Genomic DNA, 22873 nt, shown 5'->3' with positions numbered 1-22873 from the left:
AGGTAACAAGAGATAATAAAACAGTAATAATGGGGAACATCAACTACCCTCATATAAATTGGCCAAATGTTACAATGGGATAGGGTTTAGACAAGCAGTTTCTTGTCACCTTAAGTGATTGCTTCTTGGAACAGCTAGTTCTGCAGTATGCAGAGATGAACACTTTTGTCTCCTAAAGAAAATGCAAAGTAGGTTCAAAAAATATTAAAATTTGAGCCACTAAATAAGAGACTTTAGGAGCAGGAGCATGTGATAGTACTCTGGGAGGTTTGTATGACTGGCACAGCTAATGAGTGATTTTACTTCAAATACATTTTATTTCCATGAACATTGGAGAAAAGTTTTACCAGCTTACAGATATTCACAGAAAGTGAATTTCAAAGAGACTTGCAAATCTGTAGGAACCAAATTTTGAATTTGCATGCATCAATATTTTCCGTCACATGACCAACATGACCAAACAAACCTAAGCAACACATCTGGAATGGGTATTTGTGATCAATCTATAAAGTAAAACAGTGAAAATGACATTAATTGTATAACTAATAGATTCAAGAGCATAACAATTTGACCATAGATATTTTGTCATCAGGACAAGGGGCTAAATTAAATGTATAAATTATTTGCTATGAATTCTATGCTTTTGGTTTCCTCAACATATTTTGGTTTTGCTAGGGACACAAGTATCATCTGTCTTTCATGAGACATGCTCACATTTGGCAGCCAGCTCTATCATACCTGCTTGCTGCCCATGTACAATACCATGCTGTCAGCTGGACTGCAACTGCAGTTCCGCCTCCCAGCCACCATGGCTATGCTGTGGTCCTGGATTCTCTGGCCTTTCCTCTCTGCCACCTCCCTCTGCCCCCATGATCTCCTCTCAGTTGTCCCTATGCCAGTATGGAGCCTCAGCAGTTAGGAGGTGGTAGCTCCTGCCCTGTGCATTGCTGATAGGGAAGCGAGAGGCTCAACAGAGGGGGATCAGAGTGCAGAGGCTGAAAGGGGACAGAATGAAAGAGGTGACCCCCAAACTCCCTACATCCCCAAAAACCTTGCAGGGTCCCACTGCCCCCACAACCCACCCCCTCTTGCTCTGCCTCCCTCTCGCAACAACTCCCCCAGGCTGCGTCTTGCTCTTTTGCCACCTAGCAATCTTCTAGGCTTCCTCCATCTAACTATTCCTCTCCCAGACTCTTCACCCCTTAAGTTATCCCCTGAATTCCCAGATGTTGCTGAATACCTGAGTTCCTCCTTGCTCTTCAAACTAACTTCCACCCCTTCCATCTGACCCTTGGTTCTCCTCAAGTCCTCTTGCTTCTACATGGCTTTTCTCCCCACATCCTGCCCCACATGCTTTCCCTTTCTTACTCAAGACATTTTTCCACTGGGAGTACATAAAGGGATTTGCATTATGCCACATTTGTTTTGATGCTTTTAGCATCTAGGGAAGGCCATCTCTACAACAAGTCTGCTATGTCGTGCAATATGGTCTCTTGCTCTCTACATCTGACTAAACCAACACCCTTCGGATCTGAACATGCGAGCGTATAGGAGATACTGATGGCATAAAGGAAGTTTTGAACAACTGATTGTAATCATAAGAGCTCTGTAACAGAAATGCACAGTGGGCTGCACTCTTTTTCAGCCGTGTCACAGAGGCGTGAAACACTGGTCATCAATTTCAAAGCACGTGTGCGCATATATTATTTTGCAAAAAGAACAGGAGTACTTGTGGCACCTTAGAGACTAACAAATTTATTTGAGCATAAGCTTTCGTGGGCTACAGCCCACTTCTTCGGATGCATAGGCTGTAGGCCATGAAAGCTTATGCTCAAATAAATTTGTTAGTCTCTAAGGTGCCACAAGTACTCCTGTTCTTTTTGCGGATACAGACTAACACGGCTGCTACTCTGAAACCTATATTATTTTGGAGAAGGATAGGATAAAGATGTTACATGTTTGTTTCCAGATGGCTCCCTATTGTTTGCACACTTATGCAGGCTCATATACTTAAGGTAAGATTGATGTCAGCATCTTAGGCTCGCTTTATTTGCTCCTTATCTGACACTTTCAGATGAGTACAACACAACACAACTTAATGCATTTAGCTACATTTACTTAAACTGTGCCCCTTTTTGGAGTTCTACCCGCACAAATGTGGATCTGGTGATTCACACTATATGGTGGACAGAAAAATCTGGATACATCAACAGGTTGGCAGGGAGACTGCTAACAGCTGCCAGGGGCGAACATTGTTCCATATTGTGAAGATCTGCAGTACAATAACAACAGCAAAATTGAATGACTTGAAACTTTAAAATGTCATCTATGCTTCCAGGCAACATGCCTTCATATTCTATAAGATGAACACTGAGTTCTTGGGTTAGCTTTGGTATAGTACTTTCTCAGACTACAACTTGTTCATCATAACATCTCATTTAATAATAGGTGCATTCTATTTTCATTGTACTTGTATCAAATCTCTGGCTATGCAATATTGTTGAGATCAGCAGAGGTGCTTGAGTTGTAGTGTCCGGGGCAAAGAGAGGGAGCTTATGAGAAGCTGCTCTCAACGAGGGCCCCTCCACTTTGGAATTAACTCTTTCCCACCATCTGAAATAATCCAACTTTATTAAGCTTTAGGGCAGTGGTTCTCAACCTTTCCAGACTACTGTACCCCTTTCAGGAGTCTGATTTTTCCTGTGTACTCCCAAGTTTCACCTCACTTAAAAACTACTTGCTTACAAAATCAGACATAAAAATACAAAAGTGTCACAGCACACTATTACTGAAAAATTGCTTATGTTCTCATTTTCACCAGATAATTATAAAATAAATCATTTGGAATATAAATATTGTACTTACATTTCAGTATATAGTATATAGAGCAGTATAAACAAGTCATCGTCTATATGAAATTTTAGTTTGTACTGACTTCGCTGGTGCTTTTTACGTAGCCTGTTGTAAAACTAGACAAATATCTAGATGAGTTGATGTACCCCCTGGAAGACCTCTGTGTACCCTCATGGGTACATGTACCCCTGGTTGAGAACCACTGCTTTATGGCACACTGTAAAGTCCATCTATTTGGGCTGGCACGTAGGAATCTATCTCGGAGTGTGGATTATTTAATTGTAGTGGTCTGTGTTCTGCAGGAGCTAAGGAGAAGAGAAGTTTGGATTTTCTGTGTAGGTTGTTGTTTTGTTTATTTTTTGCATGGAGAGAGATGGTTGCAACTGCCAGCTGACAGTTTTAGTTTTGTATTTTTGATTATATGTTAGTGCCTGAACTAGGCATTCTTGGTAATGTCTGTATGTTGAAAATCAAAATAAATAAAGAAATACATTGGGTGAACTCCTGGCCCTATTGAAGTTTTGCCATTAACTTCGATGGCATCAGGATTTTACCCACTGAGTCTGTGACCCTTAGTTGAATAGAATATGATATAGTACTGCTCGGACCTTGTAACTATTTTTATTCTCTACTTTGTGATTTGCATCAGATTAAACTGTCTGACTTTGGTTACTTCAATATTGTAAACAAATTGGTGGCTACCTACAACAGCAGAAATAGAACTCTGATCCGTTTGCTCCAAAAGATTAGGTCTCTACAACATGAGCTAAAAGAGAATCTCTGTTAGCTGTCAGAAGTCAGGTCTTATGGCACACAGCCTGGTGGTTTCAATTCCATTCAGTAAAATAGTAGTGACACACAGGCATGATAAAATATGTACCATCTAGACTTGATTATATTGTCTACATTTATTACTATTATTATTTGTATTCTCAGAGTGCTTCAGAGTCCTAGTCATGGACCAGGACCCTGTTACATTAGGGGCTGTATGTATATTTTTAAATAGAAAAATACATAAGCCTTTCCCCTCCCCCCCCAAAAAAATAACAATAAAAAGCAAGAGATGTCATGCCTATAAAAACACAGTGGGCCAAATTCATCCATGGGGTATCTCCAATTGAATTAGCCGAGGGATGCATTTGTACCCTTATTTTGTATTCACTCTGCCAACTTTGCAGGAACCCTTCACTAATGCATACTATTCTGAGAGCTATGTTTTCATCATCAGTGATACCCGTGCATAAACAAAGATATTCTGGCTAGGTAATAAGGCACGATCATAAGCTAAAGTTGTAAATGTTGATGTAAATTTCCATGGCAAAATTGGTAGGGAACACAATCATTTTCAAGTTTCCTAGAGGTATAACAGAAAATGGAGCTTCTATAAAAAGGTATAAAAATAATCACTTAACTGTGTCCTTTTAACAAACAGGGAAATTTTGAAGACCTAGCAAACAGGTTTCCAAATATGATTTTGTCGGATAGGCAAGATGGAATGAAATGAAAACACTTTAAAGGTATTTTTCCCATTTAGAAAATAATTTACATATATAGTACCGACATGGCTAGTTTTGCACTCCTTTGTAATAGAGTGCATGCTGGTGGCAAGCCTGGATGTAATTTTAATTTTTATCGCTTAAGGATTTCAGCTATAGTTCTTTTAGCAATAGTTTCTGAATAAATGCATTGGCGGGGGGGGCAAATCCTGATTATATTATTCTTGCAAAATTCACTGGAACTTTTGCATGAGTAAGGCAAGAAGGATTGTTCTTATCAATTCAGGGCCTTTCATTATTTAAAAGATGAGGCAATATTTTCAGTACTTTAGATTTCTACAGCAAATAGTCCGTTTCTAAATGTAGGTAGTTTTTTTTTAAATATTAATAACTCCTGATCCCTGCTAAACCTTTTATTTATATTCTTCTGTCCCAATAAATAAAATAGTACATAAAACCATGTTGCTTACATGATGATGGACTATTAATATCTGTATGGATGAAACACAGGATTCCTAGAGCTTTCATTGAAATAAGTCTTTTTTTTTTCTAATAGACCATTTAAATTGATTATAGCCCTTCTCATGTCACATATGTTATCTTCCAAATTTCTTAACAAAAAGAGTTAGTGTGCAGTAGCCACATCATTCCATTTAGGTCATGTTTGTTACATCCAGTCCACGGTGATTGGAGATCCTTTATGTAACACGGTGCTCCAAGTGTAAAAGGGCAAATCATTAGCTTAGCACTCTTGACACGGGAGGGGGTTTAAATTGATGTTGCTTTTATATTGTATCACTAATAAGGACCTGTGTGTTTGTCTTTGCCAACATGCCATGGTTGATCATTGCCTTTGTTGGGCAGTTCCTTAATTTATTAGGCAGCTCTGCCATCTGAACCCAACAAGAATGTTTCTAGACTTCATTAGCACTCCATCCATTTCTAAATGTGTTCGTTCATGCAATTTTAAACATTCACAATCCCCATCTGTTGTTCCCATATTTCAGAAAAGAGCTTGAAGGTCAAGGATATCTTCAAACATTTCTGGCTTTCACGTTTTAATAAAATATAATCTGCAGTTTGGCTTTTGATTTTGGGTTTTTTAAAACTGAGTCAAAAGACACTGTCTTCTTTCATTGAAAGGATTGGCTCTCACTTTTACATTAAAAAAAAGAATGAGATATTATGTAAGAGGCATGCCACCTACATTGGTCACAGCAAGGAGACTAACCTCGCTGCCCAACAACATATTTTTCTCCTGTTAGCAATTGCCTTTATTCTTCTTTAAAAATGACAAGGTTTTCAGTGTCAGTAAACTGCTCTAAGTGCTATTAGTCATTTTATTAGCTGTGCTTTTACTTTGACATTATGAGACAAAGAATGGTACTCAAATATCATTCACTTTCAAAAATATTTTATTTTCTTGAATTACTATAATATCTTAGCATTGTTGTTATTGCTTCCTTGCATGTGGAGAGATAGGGAGATGTGATAAGATAACTTTGAGGTGCCACATCCAACCTGAAAGACAGAATTATTTATAGATGTTTAGAAAATGGGACAGGCACCATGGTTTAGCAGTATGCACACCTGTTACTACTACATTCTCAGTTATAGACATAAGCATCACCATCATCCTTATTTTACTATTTGTTTCTGGTACCACCCACAATGTAAGCTACCCAGTACAGCTTACACCATAAAATGTCTCACAAATACCATTTCAAAATTCTCATGCCTGCATTACTTATTCCAAGCTATCCTACAATCCTGACTCAGGCAAAATTCCTATTGAAAGTATTAGTAGTTTGCTCTGAGCACTGAGTAGGGCCTCATTTAATTGGCCCTAACATTGTAAACAAAAAGCTGAGAACAGGCAAATCCTACAATACTGTTAAATTGAAGTATGCAATTGTCTGTGCCAGTGAGATGCTTGTTAGGAAGGATCTTGTGCTTTCACAAGTTGTGATATGAACAAGACATAGAAACTCTTAATACATTTTCACCTTTGCTTGTTCTTTACCTTTCTTACTCTGAGAGTGCATTTTTTGTCCATAGATTTTCTTGGCCTTCCATGTTTCTGTGATATAATGTCCCTTTAGCACAGCTAAACAATAAAACAGAGGGATATTTCAGGGAAACATCTGGAAAACAAGCTACAGTAAATGAAATAATTTTCCCTTTTCTTTAAATATTTTCTCCATTTATTTGACAAGGTTTTAAGTGATGATTTCAGAAAGATTTAGTCCACAATTCTTTGTCATCTAAAACCATATATTGGTATAAAAATGAAAGTGTTCGGCATGTCTAAAATTAGGACACTTCACTGAAATGTCTGTCCCATCTGAGGACTCCCCAACATTAGGGCTATCCTCAACTACTGCCATCTTAAGGCAGTTTTAGTCATCATTGTGCTACAGCAGTGCTAAAGGGTCTTAAAACTGCCTTAAGGCAACAGCTGAGGATTCCCCTGGTGTAGAGGAATCTTCTGCTAGTTATTCCTGCTTTGTTCCTCCCCCCTTTCCCAGTGTAGGGTTTTTTTTTAGCAAGGGATTGGGTTGCGGAGGGATGTAGTCACATATGAGAGATAATGAGAATTGCATGATGTGTTCTAGTGATTTTTGCCAATGGAGCAACCTTTCCAGGATTTTATCCACCAGCAGAAGTTAGAGCAACTCTGAGGCTGCTCTAATTTGTGACAAAGATTGTTTCAGCTTCTGGCAGTGTCCCTGGAGGAGACAGAAGGAAGAGTGAATAAGTGGTATAAAGCCACCTATGTTTCATATCATCAGGTGCACTAACTACTGCTTCGAAACAGCTGGGGAATCTAACCTTTCCTTTTTCAGCACTGTCAATCTATATTCCCTTTTAGAAACACTACAATAAAAGGCAGAAAAACAGATAATATAACAGGGGAAAATCTAGGCTTATTTAATGGACATAGAAAAATGGGGAGAGAAATTTATAATAGACAATTGACAATATCTCCTTTCGACTTTTAAAAATTCTTTTTGATGAGTACATTGGGTGATAAACCTTTAAAATGTATCACATAAACATTTTTAAAAACAAACAAAATAGGAAATAAACAGCCATATAAATGTCTGGGAGGGTCGTTTATTTTGAGATTTGCTGCTGCTATTGCATAAATTCTCTAACTTTTTACAGCTGAAATAGCAAGGTTCAGCATTCCTCTACTAGTGTTCTCCATCTAGCAAAAGAAGGCATTCAGGTCTGCGAACTACACTGACCAGTGACAGCAAGAGAACGGGAACTATTGGTACATTGGGTTAATGCATTTATCTTTTAAATCCAAAGACTCATTTTCAAATCCAGATTAGATTGTGAATTAAAATAATTTTGAGTTTAATCTATCCCCTAGCAGAGATCTGTCTACTCCACAGCACAAAACCACTTTACGGTTCTCTATAAACATCAGTCCAGGCTTCAGGCCTGATCATGTTTCCACTGAAACAGTTTCAGAGGGAGCAGGATGAGGCTGTTAGATAGCTGGGGTGGTGGGGGTATGGCTGCATATTAGAATTAAGTTGTACAAGTAAGATTTGCCAAAATCCTGTCTAAACTGTGGGGTCCATCCCACATGCATTCCGTACATGGAACTCCCATTGACTCAAATGAGAATTCTGTGCATAAAGACTTTACAAGATTCAACCCAGCTACGTGTCGTCCTAACTAGCACAATTGTCCTAACATTTCAGGGCAAATTCTGCTTATCTTCCTCACACAAGTAGACCCACTGACTTTGTGAGGAAAGTAAACAGGGTTTTCTTCTTACATGAATATATCAATTCAACCAATTGATAAAATAAAGGATTACGTGATTCAAACACCTGTTCCAGAACTGTATTTCTAAGGAACTCTATATCTCTTCAGAACTGTATCTAAGGCAACTTTAATGTTACTATACTAGTACATCACAGAAACAGGAGTTACAGTGTATGCACAAGCTTGAGTCACCCAACATCTGCCCTAAATTTGACTAACAATGTTGTATAGCACACCATTCTAAAAGTTAATACCGAGTAGTAAGAAGCACTTCTCTCTATCTGTAAGCTAAAGATGTTATTTGAATTAAATATGCAATATGTAAACATATATGCATACTCCTACACATAGGACAAGATCTTCACCTGGTGTAACTTTGCATAGCTCCATTGACTTCAGTGGAGCTATTCTGATTTACATCAGCTAAAGATCTGTCCAAAAGTGGGCAAAATTCTAGTCTCAGCTATACCAGTGAAAACTCATTTAATTCAATGGCCTTTTTACCAGTGTGACTGGGAACAGAATTTGTCATGAAAGACACATACAACTTTAGGTATTTGAAGTAATCTTTTCAGAATTTGTTACCTGATTCCTGCTTGCAATTGCCAAAAATGTTTCTACTCTGCATTTGACCTCATTGGTAACACTGAGAGCTTTATGAAGCAAAATGGCAACAGTTGGTTTGTAATTTATATATACTAACCTTTGATCTCTGGATCCCATATTCAGTCCCACTGGCAGAATCAAGTTAAATGAATTTGGTCTCAACTTGGTGTCTGGAACAGGATAGTCCAAGGAGATAGAAACTTGATTCCTCACAGTCTGGTAAATTCACGTAAGTTCTTGAACACAGCTTACAAATCTGTATTATTCATAGCCGATCCACTTATTTTATCATACTGTAAAATGTAAAAAAAGACCTTTATATAATTCTATAGTGCAATATATGTTCTTGCTAGCTGATGTATGATTTGTTTTTAGAGCTGAGAGGGTTGATACGAATCCACCTAGCAGCCTCACATTCTCTTTTCTTACTCCTTTTATTTAAAAGCTCTCCAGGCTTGCAAGCCTGTATGGGGATAAATTAGAGTCAACTTCCAAGAAAACAATGTAAGCATTCAAATATGGAAAAGTCATTTTGTTCAAAACAGCTTTCATTGTGATCTGACATAATTGCAAATAAAATAAATTGAATAAGAAATATAAATATTGTCATCTCTGTCTTGCTTTTCTTGAGTCTAATGGGTGAATGACAGTGAGTCTGTGAACTATTCCGAGAGAATCGGAGTTTGAATCTCTGATGATTAGTTCACTGCAGCTCTAATTTACAGTATTTTGGTGGTATATTGAAAATGGCTACCATTTTTAGCTTGATATTGCAATTTCTGAGTAAATAGTAATGTAGGCAGAGAAGTATAAGGTTCCCCCGCTAAAAGCTTAGTAATCCACTCTATTCTGACTCCCATCTTCATTAAAGTCCACTCTTGGCTCAGTGCAGTAAGGGAACAGCACAACAGAGAAAGTTACACCATTCCCAACATTCCATCTACATAAGGGAGTAAAACACTGCAGTCGTTTGCACTGGTTTCTCATGATATCTCCCATGTAATTGCTCCTCTTCTCAAAGCAGGTCAGATTTGAGTGCTACCTGCTTGCAAACCCTACAGTACAAATAGTTACACATACTATACTGCCCAAATGACCTGGGAACTATAGTATGTGTAATGTATTTTGAGAAGTAATGTGCACCTTTAATAGAATGCAGTAATGATGCAAGAACACTATGTACACTAAAGAAAACCCATAGTAATACACAGGGGTATGCCCAACACAAAATACAATGATCTGAGTTATTATGATTTATTGTTCTGTAGTGCCAAAAGTGTGTTAGCTGTTGCACTGGAGGTATAGGAGATGTACAAAATATACAGGCCTAGTGATTCTAGACCCTATACTCCAGAACTAGTATTGTATTTGGAGGCAGCATTCTCCCTCCATATCTCATTATAGTGGTTCAGGTTTTCCAGTGATGCACTTCTATGTATTTAGATCACTTCAGCTCTAGATTCAGGCATGGCAGAGGTGAGGAGTTATGTAAGTGGTAGGCATGTGTGAATTGCTGAGCAGAGTAAGCTCTCAGGATGATTAAGGCTGCTGCATAGCTGTTTGATCAAGTATGGGTTAGGAAGTCCTGTCACTGGGTCCAGACACACACTCTTTTGAAAGCTGACATCTCTCCTGTTTGGGCTATTTGGCCTGGAACAGGTTGAGAGGCAACAGAGGGACATTAACGCCAGCTAGTATTCTAGTAGGAGAATCTAAAGCCAGTGTGTCCTAGTGAAAAGTGCACCGGACCCCAAGTCAGGTGAACTTAGTTCTAGTCCCAGGTACTGCCTCTTGTTTGCTGTGTGAACTTGGGGCAAGTCCTTAACCACTCTATGCCTCAGTTTCCCCATCTGTAAAATGATACTGACCTCCTTTGTAAAGTGTTTTGAGATCTATGGACTAAAGATGCTATATAAGAGCAAAGAATTATTATTTTCCTCACTGAATACAACTGATTGCTCACTAGAAGTAGCTCATGTGTGCTCCTAGGAATTCACAGGAAGTAATCTAGTATTTGTAAGATTTGGCCATATAAACCTCACCTTCATCACACATAATGACATGCCAAGTCCTTGACTTCCAACAACAGTCTTGTCTCTCTCTCCAGCATAATCTTTATATTACAGAGTGATTTTTTTTGTGGGGGAGGGGGGTTAGCAATACCTCATCCTTCTGAATCTCCATTTTCAATGGGTAAATGTACATTCCTCAGTTCCTAATTCTTACTCCAGATCACTTACACTTTTTCAGCCACTGCAAACTTATACCAATGTGTATCTTTCTGTATGCTCACAGAGTCTTTATTTTATCTTCACTGATACCAACATTCCATTAATCTTCCACTTAGTTGTAATCCCTAGTAGGCTTGCCAGAATGGTATTACAGTGTGAAATAAAAAAAAGTAATTAGAACAGAGATTGATTATCAATTTAGTTAGTTTTAATCCCTGCTAGATATACATATCTCACAAGGGTGATGATGTTAATCTTCAGAAATGCATTAACTGAAAGAATGTTTTTTAAGAAATGTGTCCTACAAGTCAGCTGTGTCAATATATTTTCCCTGAAGACCTTACTTAATTATTACTATAGGCATTATAAGTCTATTTTCCAAGTGGTTTGTCAAGTACTCATTTAACAGAGTTCACAGTACATACAACCTACAATAGAAATGGATACTGAATTAGCAGATAAAGTTTATCATCATCTACTGGATTATTATCCTGAAATACAATCAATCTGAAAGATGCTACTGAACAAAAGATAATGTATTTTTCTGCACTTAGCACATATGTTCTCTTGTTCCAGTCACATCAAACCATTTTGTTAGACAGATTTTATAGGAATCATATCCAAACAGTTTGTTCTTTTTAAAGATATAACCATACACCAAGTACAATAATTGTACAACAGGCCTCATTACGTATAACCTTAATCTCTCGTGTCTTCTAGGAGATTTCCTTCTTTTTCACCATAAACATACAATGTAGAAAATATGAAAAGTGTGTTCTTTTGTGTGCAGACTTTGCTTTTTTTAGGATTAAATATTAAGATTCCGTTACTCCCTCCTTCCTACTTTCTGTACATATGTTTATTTCGTGATCATACTAAGTTAACTATCTAATATCTTTTCCCCCAGCACTCTAGGGTCTACCCCTTCTCTCACTGAAGTCAGCGGCAAAGCTCCCACTGAATTTATTGGGAACAAGATCAAGCACAAAAATCTGTTTGATATCGATATACTTTTCCATGGATGCACCCACAGACCATACTATGACACCTGATAGACTCTGGTATCACCCACCAATGAGATATCTGCGATGTCAGAATTACCAGAGCCATGCGTGGCGCAGAATGCTGGACAGACCACAGATTGGTAAGAGCAATGCTCAATCTGCGTATTATCCCCTCACATCGCAAGCACCCCAGGCTCAACAAAACAGCCTTCAACATAGCAAAGCACAAGCACATCGACTATCAGGTGCAGTTTCAGTAGTCACTTGATGACAAGCTTTTTTCATGCCCACCAATCACTGGCAACCCAAAAGAAAAATGGAACCAGTTTAAAGATGTGATTATTGACACAGCTAAACCAGTGCTGGGGCCAAAGAAAAGTGTACACCAGGACTGGTTCAATGAGAACAATAAGGACATTTCCAAACTCCTAAGTGACAATCAGAAAGCATTTGTTGAATGGCAGAATGATCTCACTTCCATCTCAAAGAAATATAGGTTTAAATACCTACAGAGCAAGGCCCAGTTTGAACCGAGGAGAATGCAGGATGAGTGGTGGGAGAGGATGGCTGCAGAAGTTCAGCATTACACAGATACGAACAACGCAAAGATGTTCTTTAACTCTCTCAAAGCAGCCTACGGACCATCTAACTCTGGCACAGTTCACCTGAAGTTGGCAGATGGCATAACCCTCATCAAAGACAAGGAGGGAATCATGCAGAGCTGGGCTGAACACTTCAATAGTCTACTCAATAGAGACCATCCACAATCAATCAGCATGTCCTTGATCAATTACCTGAGAAACCCTTCAAAGAGGATCTCAATCTCCCTCCATCAGTTGAAGAGGTCATGAAAGCCATCAAACAACTGAACTCTGTCAAAGTGTCCAGAAAGGATGGTGTTCCAGCAGAACTGTACACAGTAGCAGGCCCAAAGGGTATTGAGGTGTTCCACGACATCTCGAATAGCATTTGAGAGGAAGAAGAAATGCTATTATTGTATCACTGTTCAAAAACAAAGGCAGTAAAGCTGACTACAGAAATTACAGAGGTATTTCTCTCCTGTGTACAGTAGGGAAAATACTAGCTCACATTCTACTGAACAGACTCATTGCAAACATACTTGAGGAGAATCTGCCAGAAGCACAGTGGGGTTTCAGACCAGGTCATAATACTACAGACATGATTTTTGTCATAAGGCAGGTCCAGAAAAATGTTTGGAGCAGAACATGGACTTGTATGCGGTCTTCATCAACTTGACCAAAGCTTTTGATACAGTCAACAGAGAGAGTCTATGGGCTATTCTACATAAACTGGGCTGCCAAGGAAGGTTCCTTGACCACATAACAATGCAAGTGCTCTCAAATGGGACTCTTCTGATGCATTCAAAATCTCGAATTGAGTGAAGCAAGGCTGTGTACTTGCTCCAGTGCTGTTCAATTTGTTCTTTGCCGGTGTTCTCAGCTATGCCACAAGGGACTTGGATCAAGAGATATACATCTGCTACCAACTCAATGGCTACCTCTTTGATCTTCAAAGGCTCCATGCTAAGACCAAGATGCTGGAGAGACTTCTCACTGAGGCCCTTTTGGCAGATGATTGCGCCTTGGTGACTCATAGATATGATGACCTTCAGGTCATCGTTGATAGATTTTCTGATGCATCTCAGCTCTTTGGTCTCACCATTAGTCTCGGTAAAAGAGAGTTCTTGTTCCAACCAGTTCCTCATTCCAATGTCCCAGTGCCAGCCACCTTCATCTAAGGCAAACAGCTGAAAAATGTGGATCAGTTCAAATATTTGGGCAGCACCATCTCAAGTGACAGTTCCCTTGATAAGGAAATTGCCTCCAGAATCAGTAAGGCCAGCCAGGAGACTCCAAACAAAAGTCTTTAACCAACACAACATATATGTCTCTCCATCAAATTGAATATCTTCAGTGCAGTGGTTCTAACATCTCTCCTGTATGGATCTAAAACATGGACTCTTTATAGACAGCACATTAAATAGCTCGAGTAATTTCACATGCACCTCCTCTTCTCAATAATGAGCATTCGCTGGCAGGACAGAGTGAACAATATTAAGGTCCTATACAGAGTAAACACAATCAGAATTGAGGAAATGCTATTGAGAATATAACTTAGGTGGACCAGACATGTCATCAGAATGGGAAGACTGCCGTCTTCCAAAACAGATCTTGTATGGGGAGCTGAGGCAGGGCAAAAGAAAAATGGGTCGTCCGTATAAGCACTTAAAAGATCATCAGAAGAGCAGTCTCCAGTGGGCTGGCATTAATCTCAAAGAACTCAAGCAAATGGTTCAGAACAGGAATCATTGGCAGTCTCTGACAAGATCAGCATGTAACAGGTTTGAGCGGGATCGATGAAATTGTCTCCAGGCTGCATGTGAAAGGTGCTACAAAGCTGCATCGTCAAACCTCATAGATATGGACTTCTCATGTCCTCAGTGAGACCAGCTCTGCATTAGGGTTTGGACTTCAGAGTCATATGAATAGTTATAGATGAGAATTGTTACAATATCAGCAGCAGCAGCAGTGATGGACTACCAACCAATGTTTTTCTGTAGCAAATGGAATCTATATGCATTTTTAAAGAAAGAGGATAGTATGTTTACAATGTATGTCCTCCCTTTATGAGTGTATTTCATTTAAAGTGCCATTGTATAATATCATCTTTCTTTTATTCTCTATGAAGTAGCTGCAAAACTGCCAGTGTTAAGTTCATTTATGTATATGAGAGCTAAAACAGACATGAATTTCAAGCCTAAATGAACAAAGGCATTCATATAAAAAATCTCAGGTAGCTGTAGTGATATGGGTTTCTATCTCAATCCCATAGTTATCTAAAAAATACTTTTTTAAACAGAAGTTACAATTCATGTCCTTTGAGACAAGCACTCTGCTCTACATTAGCTGCACTTTTCAGAATTTGAATTCTCTAGAGTCTCTCTACTTTCCTCTTGATGGTATATTCTTCTCTGCTCTCTCTTGCCATTTCTTTCTCTCTCTTGTACAAACACACAATCAGGCAATCTTTTCCACCCCTGTGTCTCACTAATCCAAACCTCAACCATGATTCAAATTCATTATATTTTTATATTTTTAAAAAAACACTCTACTGGTATATGCCCCTTTTGTATCTAAACTTGTTAACAATAACATGCTGTAACACCAAAGAGTATTTCCAGGATTCCACAATACCATAACAAAGTATCCGAATTAGAGACATAATTCTCAACCACAGAAAATGTATGCAGGACTAAACCCAAATCTTTTCACTTAGGACCAGATTTTTAAATGTTTTTATGTGGCTACTGGAATTTTCAAAAGCACCTAAGTGCCTAACACTCATTGAATTAAATGAGTTTTAAACACCTGGATACTAGGCATTTAAATATCTTTAAAATCTGGGCCCTAGTGCACATTAAAACATAGACAAAAAGCAGAATGCTAAAATAAGAAAGTTATTTTTACTTTAAAGGATCTCTACTTGAACAAGGAAAAGCAGTTTACTACAAATACAAATATAAAGTTATCTACTACAAATATTGTAGTGCAGATTTGTATGGAAAGCTCTCCAATACTCTTATCACTTTATCAGAACACTTCAGGAAAATCAATTTGTGCAGTTTGTCTTCAAACTATGTCCTAAGCAGTCAAAGCTCAAAATATTATACCTTAGGAGAAAAAGCAGAAAACAAACAAACAAACAAAAAGTCATCAAAGAAACTGAAAATGTTAGCTATTCTTTACCTGCTGAGAAATGGCAGTACAACTTTTCAACATACTTTTTATCAAATGTTCCCTCTGTGGAGCAGTACTGAACTATTTGGTGTGTAGAGAACACACCAGAAAAGTAAGCAGTGGTATGTAACTGATGTGGGACTTCAGTAAGATGTGGTCTAAGTTATAGATGCATTTTAGAACACGGTGTAGCCATGTGGGATTTTTACTAACATTATTAGGGCAGCATCATTATTAGTGTTGAGAAAAGGATGCAGATGCAATGTGCCATAGATATATCTGAGCATGTAGCACTCTACTCCCATGAATAAGAAGAAGAATATTTGACATTTAGATGGCCCTTCTGCATTTTCAAATTGCTCTGCAAGCATTACCTAATTAATACTCACAATCCCCCATGAGCCAGGTTATGAATATATAAAGCCAGATCCTCAAATAAAAAAATGCTTGTCAGAATGCATGTGTTTGTAGATTTTAAAGCCACAAGGGGCCCTTATGGTCATATTGTCTGACCTGCATAACATAGACCATAGAATTTCACTAAATGGTTCCTGTATCAAACCCATAAGTAAACTGTGGGCTGGAACTGTGCAAAGGTAGCTTTATGTTCACTTTTGCTGTCTTTCAATTTGCACATGACTGCAATGGCCACAGGGGGCCAAAAACACAGCTGAGGATGGGTATGATAGAGGCACCCTGGCCATACACTGTTTCTTCTGGTCCTGGCTCCTTTTCCCTGCTCTGCCAGATCAGGGAGGGGAATGGCATTAAAGCCCCTAAGCTAATGCTTCCATCTTGATCACTTTACACTTGTATGATCCTTAATGGGTTTGTTAAAACAGCTATAGAACCAGATTATGCAGGCAATGCTAAATGGGCACACCACAGAGAATCTGGCCTACATTAACCCCATTTTACAGAAAAGGAAACCAAGAGCTGGCAAAACTGAAAGGTTAAGTGCCTACTCAGGCCCCTTCATTTTCAAGCAAAATTCCCGCAGACTTGAACTGGGTTTTTCTTGGATAAGGAGTGAGTAAAGAATGTTGTATAGGGTCCTAAGCCATTTGTCCAAGGATATACAGCAAGCCTGAGTGACAGTTGAGATTTGAACTCTGGCGTTCCTGGGACCATGCCACTCATGCTACCCTGTCATAATAGCTAAACTGTAAAATTCAGTAACATTTGTACTTTCACTGTAAAATATATGATAATTTTCAAAATATTTTTATACTAACTAGGTAATGTATCAAAATATCTTCTTTTAAAAACTTGTTTCTATAGCATATTAAACTTCTGTTTAGATAATGACACAGTTCTCACATATTACACTACAGCTTTTGTAATACAGTAACATTTTCTTTGGCTTCAAAGGGAACATAATCAGAGTTTTAGCCAACCATCAGGGGAGGAGTTCTTTGGTACTAATCATGAAGTTGTAAGAGCTGTATTATGGGCTTGATAAATATGGAGTTACCCCCAGATCCTCACACATATTTAGACAGCTAATTCCCCCATTGAAACGGATGGAAGTTAGATGCCTAGATACTTTTGAAGGTCTGTGCCTTACTTCTTATCCATCTCATTTCAATATACTTAATACTTCAGTCAGTAACAAATTAATTTTTAGATGTCAGTTTGGGGGGAAATAGGAAAACACAGGGAGAGAATAATTGGGTAATGACTGCCGGGTTGGGCGAATGGAAAAAGGAAGCCCAGGGTGCCTTTTGCTAGCAAAAAACTAAAATGGAAATCAAACTTTCTCCAGACTTTTCAGCAAAAAAATAAATCTCTTTTAGGTTTTCCACTACAACTGACATTTTTTTCCCCACCTTTTTGACAGTTCTCTCAGTTGTAGTTATTCCTTCCTGTTACAAACTCATATTTGGGGTGAACTTCTGGTTCCATTGAAGTCAATGGTCAAACTCCCAATGACTTCAATGAGGCCAGAATTTCACCCTCTGTCAGACTGTAGAAATAGCAAGGGTGACTTTCATGTTCTTAGGATGTTGCTTGTAATCTGTCATTAATTAATACATTATAATAGACAACAAGCATAGCTCCTAAATGTAGCTAGTGATTTTGAATAGTGCAACTATAAATCTAAGACAATGATGCTTTACCAGAGCCTCTACAAATATGAGGCTGATTAACACTGGTTATGAGCAGACCTATGAAACATGGTAAATGAATAATTAATGGTATTTGAACTCAATATTTATTATCTATGCACACATATATTCATGTTTAACACAGATGCCACTAAACTTTTTAATCTGCCCCACTCCATCCTACCCTGCATGTGAATGATTTAGACATTGATTTGCTGTAAAATAATTAACACTAAATGATAGAGTTATTATAATTGGATTGAATTTTTTTTCTCCATTTGTGGTTTAGGCAGAATGTGTGCATTGCTGTCATTTGGAGGGGCTATGTAATATGGTTTGGCATGTTAAAGTATGAAGAGCTCTTTGCTACTTAGGTAGGAATTAGTTTATTAGTAGTGAAACTGCAATATTTAAATGAGGAGGGTTTGGGGGGGAGGCAGTGGGGATTGTTTTATTTCTAAATAATTAGATGCATTTGAAAAACATACCCATCACCATTTAAAATGCATTTATGATCTTTTTGCTGTTCAGAATTGTTGCGCAACAGACATTTCACTGTGTGCGTGAGCGAAGTAAACAAATGCATTGCTACTGTAGTTGCAGGGCAAGTAAACACTGATGTCACTGCTGCTATAATCACATTAGTAGGATCTGTTAACGGTAATGTCCAGACAGATCCACTACCCAGATCAGGAGATATTTGAGAAGCAATTTCAATTTGATCACAATTGAAAATGAGAAACAAATCTACTTTAAAATAGGATCTTTGCAACAGATTGCCTTTCAAATAAGAATTCTGTTGTAAGAGTATGGTGTCCCTAGCCTCTGTTTGCCAGAAGCTGGGAATGAGCGACAGGGGATGGATCACTTGATGATTACCTGTTCTGTTCATTCCTTCTGAAGCACTTGGCACTAGCCACTGTCGGAAGACAGGATACTGGGCTAGATGGACCATTGGTCTGACCCAGTAGGGCTATTTTTATGTTGTTATGTTCTTAAGAGTAATCTTGCCATCACAGACATACAGCGTCAAGTCACCTTGAATTGCACAGTTGCATTTAACTACACTTATGTATCTTTTCTTTAAGAACAAATTCAGTTTTCTCTTACTCCCCAGCACACACAGACATAGATACACACAGAGTCTGACTATATCCCAGTCAGAGGGAATACATACTGTAGTTAGCAGTGTATTCACATTCCTCAACGCTATTTGGTCAAGGACAGAAACATCACAGTCTGAACGTTTAGTACCCTTTTCATTTCTAAAGGGCTTCTCATTTTTAAAGATAATGTATCTATGCCTTTAAATATGCTGATACCCCAGTATGATAGCACCCTGTAGCAAAACAAAATACAACAATAATAGCAATAGCAATCACTGGATGAAAATCATTCAGGTGTGGATAATAACAGCGCAGGATATGTTTCCTGGAGTGTTCTCCGTGCACCTCAAATATACACTCACCGATTCTGCAATTACACACTTTATCAACATATGCTGAGACTGCTGGGTTTGCTTGGTTTTTAACCCTTAGCCATTGACCCTCTTGCACAGGGTAACGTGGGGAAACCAAATCAAATGCTTTTGCCATTCAGAATTTACAGTGCACATTTTTTCTTTTAGTAAATCTATTACAAAAGGAAAAAAGAAGGAAAAAATAAAGAAAAAAAGAGAGGAAAAAAACCTTGTTTTCGCCATGAAACGTGTGTACTTTTGCCTTGTGAATAATATATATGTTCTCTCTAATTTTCAATTACTTCCTTGATTTTCTCCTTCAAATTGATGAAGCGTTTGCTTTTCTATCGCATGGACTCACCTTTATGGTTTGTTTAGCACTGCAGCTACCTCCTGCATACCAATGTGGGGCTGCAAAAGGCACCACCACATCAGTCTCACTTTCCTTCCAGCCCTTTCCCTACTACCAACAACCAGACGCATTTTTTAAAGTAGTTCTCGCAGCAAATATAAAGACATGGATCCCATTATAGTTCGGTACTATTGTATTTATCTACAGTGCCCCACGATCAAACAGAAACGGGGGACCTAGCAAGAGCAGGCTGAGCGGAAAGACCCCGCGAAGAAAAAATGTTCTCTGTATAAAAATGACAGAAAACACGGTCCGCACAAGCAGGAAAAACCAAAGGGACAATTTCTTTTTGGTAACTATACCCACCCACGGAACAGCTGTGGAAGGCAGTCCAGGCAATCTGACATTGCAGTACTTTCTGAGATCAGAAGTGCAGCTGGAAGGTTTTGTTGTACAATCATTGCTTAATTAAGCACCAGAAGTTCTCTCTTCTCTCCCTCCCGCCCCCCGCCCGCGTTTGTACACAAGATCTGTGGAGACTCACCGGGTCACCCTGATCTCTGAAGGTCAATCTCAGGTTGTGCCTCGGCTGTGGCTCTCTCCCCTGGGCTCTTTTGGCTGGCTTCGATTTTGGTTTGGCTTGTGTGTCTGTCACTTGCTATGTTAAGCCGCTGCCCAGCATCCCAGCTCAGATTCCGTGATCGCAATCCACGTCTCGGCAGATGTACCAGAGAATCACATAGAGGATCAGGAGGATGGCAAAGATGAACAAAGCTACCAGAATAGCCTTGGTCACAGGAGAAATGAGGGACTGCATGTCACCCAGCAGGAGCCGCAGCCGGAGGAGAGGAGTTAGTAATTGCAACGATCCTGATGGTCTCTGGCAGAAGCCCCCCCACCCCCACCCACCCACCCTGCCAGGCAAGCAGTAGCCCCCACTAAAACCGGTGGTGCATCTGCATTGGTTCGTGCCGAGTTGCCAGCGCTTTAGCAACGGGCTCCTTCTTCTTCTTCTTGTGTGCGTGTGAGTGTGGCGAAGGAGACACTCACTCCACGGGGCACAGTGAGGCGCTCACATGCCCCCGCTGCGGCTCTCCGGCAGGGAAGATCAGCGCTCCGCTGGGAACAAGAGGGGCCAGAGCGGGCGAATGGAGCGACGCTGATCATCCTGCCATGGGCGCCGCCGGGGCTCCAGCTGCGCTCGCCTCTTTCTTCAAGCCCGCGCGGAGGAGGAGGAGGCGGCGGGAGCGCGGCACCCGGGGCGTTCAAACTTAGGCGCGGAGACAGCCCGGAGGCGGGGGCAGGGGTGAAAAGCCCGGCTCCTGGGAAGGTCTCTAACGAAAGCCATCAAAGGGCAGTGGGGAAGGGAGGCAAGGGCGGGGGGGGGGGGAAGAGGCGAGCCTGGGGGTGCAAGTGACGGGAGCCCTGTCTGCCTGCCGGGAGCACGGTGCTTTCCCCCGGCGCGGTGCGTGTGAGAGCCGGAGCTCGCGGTGTGTGTGTGTGTGTGTGTGTCTGCAGCGCCGGCCGCGGAGCTGCTGCAGACTGGGAACCCGGCTGATTAGTATTCCGCCCAGCAGCGCCTTCCCGCCCCTCGCTCCCTCCTCCTGCTCTCGCCTGCGCCCCTGCTCCCCAAGGGAAACCTCGGCCGCGGCTGTGCCTGTAATGAGAGGGTGGCGTGCAGTGGGATTCCCCCCCGCCACACACACACACACCCTCCTCCCTTTAATTGACGTCCCCGCCGCCCTTATGCTTCATTGGCGACCTGCTGCTGTGACTAGCGGAGGGGCTGGCGCAGGGTTGCCCCTGCTGCTCGCCACCGAACAGGGCAGGGCCGGGAAGGGAAGCTGGGTGGCCGGGAGGGGTTGTGGCAAAGACCCCGCACCGCAGCCCCGGCGGTAATAAGGCGGGAAGCTGAACATCAGGTGAGGCGGATGGACCCTCTTCGCCGGCCCGCGTCAAATGACCCCCGACTTGTGGGGAGGGGAGGGCTCGCGCTGGGGTGTGAAGCGAGGGAGGGGTATTAGGTGCTGCTCAGCGGCTGAACGGAGCCAAGGGGCCCCTGTGGATCCCTTTGGCTATGCCGTGGGACCGTGTCTCTTGGGGGATTTGTCAGAGAAAGAAAAACGCCCCCACCAAAACGGGGAGCAGACAAGCGCGCCCTGCCTCAGCCCGTCTGCTGACCAGCCAAGGGTGATGCACACACACACACACACACACAGTGTTTTCCGACTCAACATCCACACAGGAATGCGGTTGCCCTCTGCGGCCATCCAGCGAGGTCAGAACCGGAAGGGATTAGCAGTTGTCCAGTTCTGTCCACCACAGGTTGGTATTAGAAACATCCTGCCAACGGGGAGGCATTCACAGAAGAACACCACAAGTTAGCAAGGGGGGAGAAGGGAAACTTAGAAACCAAATGTGTGTAATTTGGGTAAAGGAAAAACTGGGGAGACATCAGAACACTCTGCAAATATTTGATGGGTGCAAACAGCAAGGCACCAGAGGAATTCCTTAATGTGATGCCTGGGGGAGGGAGGATATAGAAGAGCAATGGGACACAACAAAGGGGAATTTTAGACTGTATATAGGAAAACCTCTCTGATAGTGAAATATCTAATGGCTGTGGAATAATCTCCCAAAGGAAGTGGTGGATACTTGGAATTTTTAAAACTTCCCTGTTTTTATCTAGGAAGGATGGTTTTGTGAGTGAGGCACCTGACCGAGACTCAGGCCATCTGGGAATACCCACAATTCCTGCCTCTGCCATATAGTTCCTGTGTCACCTGGAGCAAGTCACTTAATTTGTCCGTGCCTCAGTTCCCCACCTGCAACATGTGGATGACAATAATACTTCCTTTCTCCCATTCTCAGTCTTGTCTCTTCAGAGTGTAAACTTTTCAGGGTAGAGATTGTATGTTCATAAAGTTCTTTGCAAAATGAACTGCTTGGCACTTCCAGGTCTGACTGGGATACAAATAATAAATGTGTTCATGAAATCCAGCACAGACTCCATGCTCACCATGACTCATTACTTTATCACAGATAAGTCTGGTAGTAGATGCTATTTCAAAAACAGGCATATTCTACAGATTTAGGACATATAGCTATTAATACCAACGAAGCATCTTTAAAACTCATCTTGGCCTTGTAATAGTTTGGTTAGTGGAAGATTCAACTATAAGAAGAAAATTCGTTGTTCCATAGAATGGCTGTTTTTCAC

At 40.5% G+C, this 22873-nt stretch overlaps 1 long non-coding RNA gene across 1 annotated transcript; it reads right to left on the bottom strand.

The window, feature by feature from the left end:
• Positions 1 to 5782: 5782 nt before the first annotated feature.
• On the bottom strand, positions 5783 to 20541 carry LOC123363430. Its single transcript, XR_006576753.1, has 4 exons — positions 20198 to 20541; positions 8839 to 9034; positions 6373 to 6456; positions 5783 to 5870 (listed from the first exon to the last, which is right to left on the bottom strand). It is a non-coding gene; the product is annotated as an uncharacterized LOC123363430 (long non-coding RNA).
• Positions 20542 to 22873: the final 2332 nt, after the last annotated feature.

The sequence above is a fragment of the Mauremys mutica genome, chromosome 1, assembly GCF_020497125.1.
Source record: "Mauremys mutica isolate MM-2020 ecotype Southern chromosome 1, ASM2049712v1, whole genome shotgun sequence".
Taxonomy (NCBI): Eukaryota; Metazoa; Chordata; order Testudines; family Geoemydidae; genus Mauremys; species Mauremys mutica.
Note: the sequence above shows the minus strand (reverse complement) of the source record. Positions and strands in the feature narration are given on the sequence as shown.